The 8,623-nt window shown below is 31.8% G+C and overlaps 2 non-coding genes across 2 annotated transcripts; both read left to right on the top strand.

The window, feature by feature from the left end:
* Positions 1-470: 470 nt before the first annotated feature.
* TRNAL-AAG (transfer RNA leucine (anticodon AAG)) lies at positions 471-554 on the top strand. The gene has a single exon. It is a non-coding gene; the product is annotated as a tRNA-Leu (tRNA).
* Positions 555-5,085: 4,531 nt separating this feature from the next.
* On the top strand, positions 5,086-5,169 carry TRNAL-AAG (transfer RNA leucine (anticodon AAG)). Its single transcript has one exon. It is a non-coding gene; the product is annotated as a tRNA-Leu (tRNA).
* Positions 5,170-8,623: the final 3,454 nt, after the last annotated feature.

The following is an 8,623-nucleotide window of genomic DNA, read 5'->3' as shown; positions in this document are numbered from 1 at the left end:
AAGAGAGATTATATGATAAACAACTTTGTGTACAACTAGAGACTTTTATCTTGAAAACGTAAAGTACAAAGTAGGATTATCTAAATTTAAACTTCCCTTTATTACTTGCAACGTGTTTTATTCATTTATCTTTTAATGAAAAACTCAAAGTTCTCTGTTTCTTTATTAATAGTTAAGCACAAAGCCGTGCAACGGACTTGAGATGTGCTTACCACAAGTATCGAAATGCGGTCTTTAGTGCTATAAGCCTCCGGAATTACCCTGTGCCAATGAAACGGAAACTTTGTGTTCTATATTTATTGATCATGGTATAGCATATATTATTCAATGCATGCAAATCTGTGTTATATTTGAAAATATAGATAAGTGTTCTTTATTTTATTTTCACACTATTTCGAATATATTATACAATTTATATTTTGAAAACAGTACAAAATTAGGAAAATGTACTCGTCAAGAAGTATTTACATGTCAGAATGGCCGAGCGGTCCAAGGCGCTGCGTTAAGGTCGCAGTCCGGTATTCCGGGCGTGGGTTCGAATCCCACTTCTGACACACAGATCTCGTGTTTTGTTCAAAAAAAAGCGGCAGAAATGAAAAGTAGATCTATTCGTTTATAACGTATTTTATAATAACTGATTAGAAAATAAATTTTCGGAATAAATGATGTTTTAATGTCAATATAAATGTGTCTTTCGTTTAATTTTGTTTTATTGTAACTAGGCAGACAAATGTAAGTACATGTTAATAATTCTGGTTTGTCTGCTTACTCTACTGTAACATTGAATATCAAACTATAATAGAACCCTTACTTAAATGATACTGAAAAAACGTTTTATTACGCGATGTACAGCCCCAATTTTACGAAATTTTTATCCTGTGTAGATATAGAGTTGCAATAGCGTCACGATTTTCTCGTTTCGCTTCCGCTTCCTGTCAAGGAGAATCTGATTATTTTTCTCCATTTTCAGGGTGCAGATATGACGTCATGAATACATCACATGCAGATCTAATTTACAAGAGTCATCTATATAAAGATAATAGCACTGTCTATTATATGTCCATGTAAATACTTCACAAGGTGTGTATGGATCTTCACCAAAATTGGTATTGAGGTTTATTAGGTCGATAAAGAAATATTCACAAACTATCAACTTCGCATTTTGCGGTACAAGTGAGTGTTTCTGTTGTTGTTGTTTTTTACCACTACTTCGCATCAATTGATGAATCTTCACCAAATTTGGCATGAAGCTTTGTTGGGTCCATGAAGAGATACATTCAAATTTACGATTTCACATGTTGTGTTTTGCTCTCTTTTAAAAGTATATATAAAGGAAACAACTTTTCATGTTCTGAGATAACCTTTATTAATCCTGAATTTACATAAATTTCGTCCACGGCACGGTTACCCCAAATAGTTTATATAACAGAGTAATATACCAGGACGACTGTTTTAGAACTGAGAGCATATTGGTTCACAAAGACATAAAAAAAGGAAATTGGATATAAATGTAACCGTACAAAACTTCAAAAATTTAATGTGATAGATTGGATTGAAGGCTTACACCATTATAGGAATTATTACTAAGAAGTTCAGAATGAAAGTAAAAAAGGCTGTATAATAATATGCTAATAACACCATATTTACTCCAATCCAAAGTACGTGATACATTTCGCACAATACTAGGGATTTTGTTAAAAACAAATCAGAAAATCAAAAGGGTGTATAAGAAAGAAATAGGTCAATAATGTTAAATGTAACAGTGCAAGGATTTATTTATGCGTTTTAAGTGTAAGAAGAGACTCTGTCAACATTGATACGGTTTGCGTTCATGAGTAAGAGAATCTGAGGGTCGCATGTTCGAATCACCATCACACCAAACATGGTCGCACTTTCAGCCGTGGGGCGTTATAATGTGACGATCAATCCCACTATTCGTTGGTAAAAAAACTAGTCCAAGAGTTGGCGGTGGGTGGTGATGACTAGCTTTCTTTCCTCTAGTCTTACACCACTAAATTAGGGACGGCTAGCACAGATAGCCCTCGAGTAGCTTTGTGCGAAATTCAAAACAAATAAACAAATACATTGATCCTTCTGAAAGAAACGTAAAAGTTCTTCGTTTAAGATCTAAATTTTTCAGCATTTTGTCTTTTTAATCATTTTAACATAGTGTTGATCTACTTCCCTTTAAAGGAAATAGTTTATTGTTTCTAAAGTTTGTCTTACATATAATAATATATATTCATCAAAGTATATTTTTATGTAGATTTTTCTGTAGTCCGTGTATAATTCTACATATTAATTTACCTATTCTATGAGTCTTAAACACTAAAGGACATTTTTACGGATTTAAGTATGTACTTTTACATAGTATATCTTTTTAAAGCGTTGATTTACGAATTCTTTATTGTTAAAGGATATTATTGTATTTTATTCATTGTTAAACGGCATTCTTGTGTTGAATTCATTGTTAAAGAGCTTTCGGTTTGTAAAGTCATGTATTATAATTACGGTATTTTTTCCTTTCAATTGAAAAGTAAAAAAAAAATCACTTGATGATATATTAATTTTATGATATATCATTTTTATTTTAAAATTATAATTAAAGGGTCTTTTCTATCATTATTATTATTATGCATTATCTCATATTGTATCTCATTTTACGCCATAGTTAAGTGTTTAATTCTTATAGTAAGTGACGTCCGTGTGATGTTTATATAGTCTTAGGAATAAAAGAGTGATAACATGCTCCTCAAGTATGTTAAGAGTTTAAAACCTGTTGGTTTTAAATTTTAATTTTAATTTCAAGTTTAATGAGAAACGTGAAACAGACGAGGTACCAAAAGTGTAATATGTAAAATGTCATATATTTCCTACCTGTTTATACATAAACTGTTCTTCACACTTCTTTAGTTAGTAGAACGACGTTTTCTCATCAAAATGTAGTACATTAAACCGTTGAAGTTGGCTTATTCAAGTTGCCTTTTTGTCTTTGTTTTTATAGCAGACAATATCTACTCTACCTGAATGAAAGTTACAGTACTTTTGTGTTGAAAGAAACAACGTTCTTTGCTGGTTGAGTGGATGACGTCTGCAGTCCACAGCCAACGAACGCTGTGAGAAGATGACTAGTCACACGACGATGCTACCAGAACACAAAGGAACTATGATTCCTGTATTAGCATGAAGGCTTAGTTATACGCAGCTTTCCATGGATTTCAATTTGACTAGTTCTTAAGGCATTTGTCTTGAGGAAAGAAATCTGCTAATATTTTCACTTATCCAGTTAAGACATTATATATGCAAAAACGGCACGTTTGGGTTAAGAAATTTATTTTATAGAAGAGCGAACAACGTTTCGACCTTCTTGGGTTATCGTCAGGTTCACGAAGAAATGACGATTACCAAAAAAGGTCGAAACGTTGTTCGCTCTTCTATGTAAAATATTTTCTCAACCCAAACGAGCCGTTTTTGCATATATATTTCTCTACAAGTGGGTTTTCCCGACATCACACTTAAGACATTGTACATTCTTTTATGTAAGTAAGAACACTATTTTTCTTTTGTTTTTTGTGTTGTAATAAAGCTGTTTTACACACATCTCACGTGCCCAGTCTGTTTTTCAATGTTTAAAATTTAGACGAGTTTTCAATTTCACATTACTTAAAATATTCTGCTGATTTTGCTGTTATTAAGTGGACCTATGTAATACTTGCTAGGAAATCAGTTCATGGATTATCGATATTTTGTGTTAAAAACGAGTTCTGACTCTTAAAACTGTATATTCCACATTATGTCAAATGATGAGGAAATTCAAGCGTTATTACTTTTAGTATAATGTATTTCTTTTTCAAAAAAATAATATTGTAAAAAAGTTAAAATATTTAAATAATCTACAGTTATACTGGTCAAAATGTCTTTTACAAACATCCTATTTACGCTTACAAATGTATGTATGACAGAACAGCACACTCTTAGAGAGAAATGAAAGATCCTCCATTTTGTTTTTGTTAATCCAATTGATCTGAACTTGGTGCCAAAAAACTTCAGAGTTCCAACAATATTTGTTTTGAGTGGAAAATGTGATTTAAAGATTCCTATATTTTCAGTTGTGATGTAAGGCCAGGAAAAAAAGAAAAAAAGAAAATGACCTGCATTTCAAAATGGATTAATGCTCTGTGTTAGTGCACCCCGTTGTGACAGCGGTAAGTCTCCGGATCTATAATGCTAAAATCAGGGGTTCATTTCCTCTCAGTGGACACAGCAGATATCCCGATGTAGCTTTGCTATAAGAAAACACAAACACATACCCTATATTAGTATATTCAACAGGTCAGTGCTAATTTGTAACATATTGAACAGTTTTCACCAACAAACGTTTGAAGGTTAAAATACACCTATTAAGTAACGTGTGGTTTCATCACTTGCTCATTGAAAATGGAAACTATTGCATCAAGATTATTTGACCATTTGGCTCCGTGACAAAATTGTAAAAATAATAATAATTTATTCCAACGCAGAATTGTTGACTGAATTCATACAAAATATATTACATGGATAACCTACTGAATATTTAAACAAAGTATTGTGTTATAGTTATAATTTTAGAAAGAGAGAGATTATATGATAAACAACTTTGTGTACAACTAGAGACTTTTATCTTGAAAAACGTAAAGTACAAAGTAGGATTATCTAAATTTAAACTTCCCTTTATTACTTGCAACGTGTTTTATTCATTTATCTTTTAATGAAAAAACTCAAAGTTCTCTGTTTCTTTATTAATAGTTAAGCACAAAGCCGTGCAACGGACTTGAGATGTGCTTACCACAAGTATCGAAATGCGGTCTTTAGTGCTATAAGCCTCCGGAATTACCCCTGTGCCAATGAAACGGAAACTTTGTGTTCTATATTTATTGATCATGGTATAGCAGATATTATTCAATGCATGCAAATCTGTGTTATATTTGAAAATATAGATAAGTGTTCTTTATTTTATTTTCACACTATTTCGAATATATTATACAATTTATATTTTGAAAACAGTACAAAAATTAGGAAAATGTAATAGTCAAGAAGTATATACATGTCAGAATGGCCGAGCGGTCCAAGGCGCTGCGTTAAGGTCGCAGTCCGGTATTCCGGGCGTGGGTTCGAATACCACTTCTGACAGACAGAGCTCGTGTTTTGTTCAAAAAAAGCGGCAGAAATGAAAAGTAGATCTATTCGTTTATAACGTATTTTATAATAACTGATTAGAAAATAAATTTTCGGAATAAATGATGTTTTAATGTCAATATAAATGTGTCTTTCGTTTAATTTTGTTTTATTGTAACTAGGCAGACAAATGTAAGTACATGTTAATAATTCTGGTTTGTCTGCTTACTCTACTGTAACATTGAATATCAAACTATAATAGAACCCTTACTTAAATGATACTGAAAAAAACGTTTTTATTACGCGATGTACAGCCCCCAATTTTACGAATTTTTATCCTGTGTAGATATAGAGTTGCAATAGCGTCACGATTTTCTCGTTTCGCTTCCGCTTCGTGTCAAGGAGAATCTGATTATTTTTCTCCATTTTCAGGGTGCAGATATGACGTCATGAATACATCACATGCAGATCTAATTTACAAGAGTCATCTATATAAAGATAATAGCACTGTCTATTATATGTCCATGTAAATACTTCACAAGGTGTGTATGGATCTTCACCAAAATTGGTATTGAGGTTTATTAGGTCGATAAAGAAATATACACAAACTATCAACTTCGCATTTTGCGGTACAAGTGAGTGTTTCTGTTGTTGTTGTTTTTTACCACTACTTCGCACCAATTGATGAATCTCACCAAATTTGGCATGAAGCTTTGTTGGGTCCATGAAGAGATACATTCAAATTTACGATTTCACATGTTGTGTTTTGCTCTCTTTAAAAGTATATATAAAGGAAACAACTTTTCATGTTCTGAGATAACCTTTATTAATCCTGAATTTACATAAATTTCGTCCACGGCACGGTTACCCCAAATAGTTTATATAACAGAGTAATATACCAGGACGACTGTTTTAGAACTGAGAGCATATTGGTTCACAAAGACATAAAACAAGGAAATTGGATATAAATGTAACCGTACAAAACTTCAAAAATTTAATGTGATAGATTGGATTGAAGGCTTACACCATTATAGGAATTATTACTAAGAAGTTCAGAATGAAAGTAAAAAAGGCTGTATAATAATATGCTAATAACACCATATTTACTCCAATCCAAAGTACGTGATACATTTCGCACAATACTAGGGATTTTGTTAAAAACAAATCAGAAAATCAAAAGGGTGTATAAGAAAGAAATAGGTCAATAATGTTAAATGTAACAGTGCAAGGATTTATTTATGCGTTTTAAGTGTAAGAAGAGACTCTGTCAACATTGATACGGTTTGCGTTCATGAGTAAGAGAATCTGAGGGTCGCATGTTCGAATCACCATCACACCAAACATGGTCGCACTTTCAGCCGTGGGGCGTTATAATGTGACGATCAATCCCACTATTCGTTGGTAAAAAAACTAGTCCAAGAGTTGGCGGTGGGTGGTGATGACTAGCTTTCTTTCCTCTAGTCTTACACCACTAAATTAGGGACGGCTAGCACAGATAGCCCTCGAGTAGCTTTGTGCGAAATTCAAAACAAATAAACAAATACATTGATCCTTCTGAAAGAAACGTAAAAGTTCTTCGTTTAAGATCTAAATTTTTCAGCATTTTGTCTTTTTTAATCATTTTAACATAGTGTTGATCTACTTCCCTTTAAAGGAAATAGTTTATTGTTTCTAAAGTTTGTCTTACATATAATAATATATATTCATCAAAGTATATTTTATGTTGATTTTTCTGTAGTCCGTGTATAATTCTACATATTAATTTACCTATTCTATGAGTCTTAAACACTAAAGGACATTTTACGGATTTAAGTATGTACTTTTACATAGTATATCTTTTTAAAGCGTTGATTTACGAATTCTTTATTGTTAAAGGATATTATTGTATTTTATTCATTGTTAAACGGCATTCTTGTGTTGAATTCATTGTTAAAGAGCTTTCGGTTTGTAAAGTCATGTATTATAATTACGGTATTTTTTTTCCTTTCAATTGAAAAGTAAAAAAAAAATCACTTGATGATATATTAATTTTATGATATATCATTTTTATTTTAAAATTATAATTAAAGGGTCTTTTCTATCATTATTATTATTATGCATTATCTCATATTGTATCTCATTTTACGCCATAATTAAGTGTTTAATTCTTATAGTAAGTGACGTCCGTGTGATGTTTATATAGTCTTAGGAATAAAAGAGTGATAACATGCTCCTCAAGTATGTTAAGAGTTTAAAACCTGTTGGTTTTAAATTTTAATTTTAATTTCAAGTTTAATGAGAAACGTGAAACAGACGAGGTACCAAAAGTGTAATATGTAAAAATGTCATATATTTCCTACCTGGTTATACATAAACTGTTCTTCACACTTCTTTAGTTAGTAGAACGACGTTTTCTCATCAAAATGTAGTACATTAAACCGTTGAAGTTGGCTTATTCAAGTTGCCTTTTTGTCTTTGTTTTATAGCAGACAATATCTACTCTACCTGAATGAAAGTTACAGTACTTTTGTGTTGAAAAAACAACGTTCTTTGCTGGTTGAGTGGATGACGTCTGCAGTCCACAGCCAACGAACGCTGTGAGAAGATGACTAGTCACACGACGATGCTACCAGAACACAAAGGAACTATGATTCCTGTATTAGCATGAAGGCTTAGTTATACGCAGCTTTCCATGGATTTCAATTTGACTAGTTCTTAAGGCATTTGTTTTGAGGAAAGAAATCTGCTAATATTTTCACTTATCCAGTTAAGACATTATGTATACAAAAACGGCACGTTTGGGTTAAGAAATTTATTTTACATAGAAGAGCGAACAACGTTTCGACCTTCTTCGGTTATCGTCAGGTTCACGAAGAAATGACGATTACCAAAAAAGGTCGAAACGTTGTTCGCTCTTCTATGAAAAATATTTTCTCAACCCAAACGAGCCGTTTTTGCATATATATTTCTCTACAAGTGGGTTTTCCCGACATCACACTTAAGACATTGTACATTCTTTTATGTAAGTAAGAACACTATTTTTCTTTTGTTTTTTGTGTTGTAATAAAGCTGTTTTACACACATCTCACGTGCCCAGTCTGTTTTTCAATGTTTAAAATTTAGACGAGTTTTCAATTTCACATTACTTAAAATATTCTGCTGATTTTGTTGTTATTAAGTGGACCTATGTAATACTTGCTAGGAAATCAGTTCATGGAATATCGATATTTTGTGTTAAAAACGAGTTCTGACTCTTAAAACTGTATATTCGACATTATGTCAAATGATGAGGAAATTCAAGCGTTATTACTTTTTAGTATAATGTATTTCTTTTTTCAAAAAAATAATATTGTAAAAAAGTTAAAATATTTAAATAATCTACAGTTATACTGGTCAAAAATGTCTTTTTACAAACATCCTATTTACGCTTACAAATGTATGTATGACAGAACAGCACACTCTTAGAGAGAAATGAAAGATCCTCCATTTT

The sequence above is a fragment of the Tachypleus tridentatus genome, chromosome 12 (assembly GCF_004210375.1).
Source record: "Tachypleus tridentatus isolate NWPU-2018 chromosome 12, ASM421037v1, whole genome shotgun sequence".
Classification (NCBI taxonomy): Eukaryota; Metazoa; Arthropoda; class Merostomata; order Xiphosura; family Limulidae; genus Tachypleus; species Tachypleus tridentatus.
The sequence above is the reverse complement of the archived record's forward strand: the minus strand, read 5'-3'. Positions and strand labels throughout refer to the sequence as shown.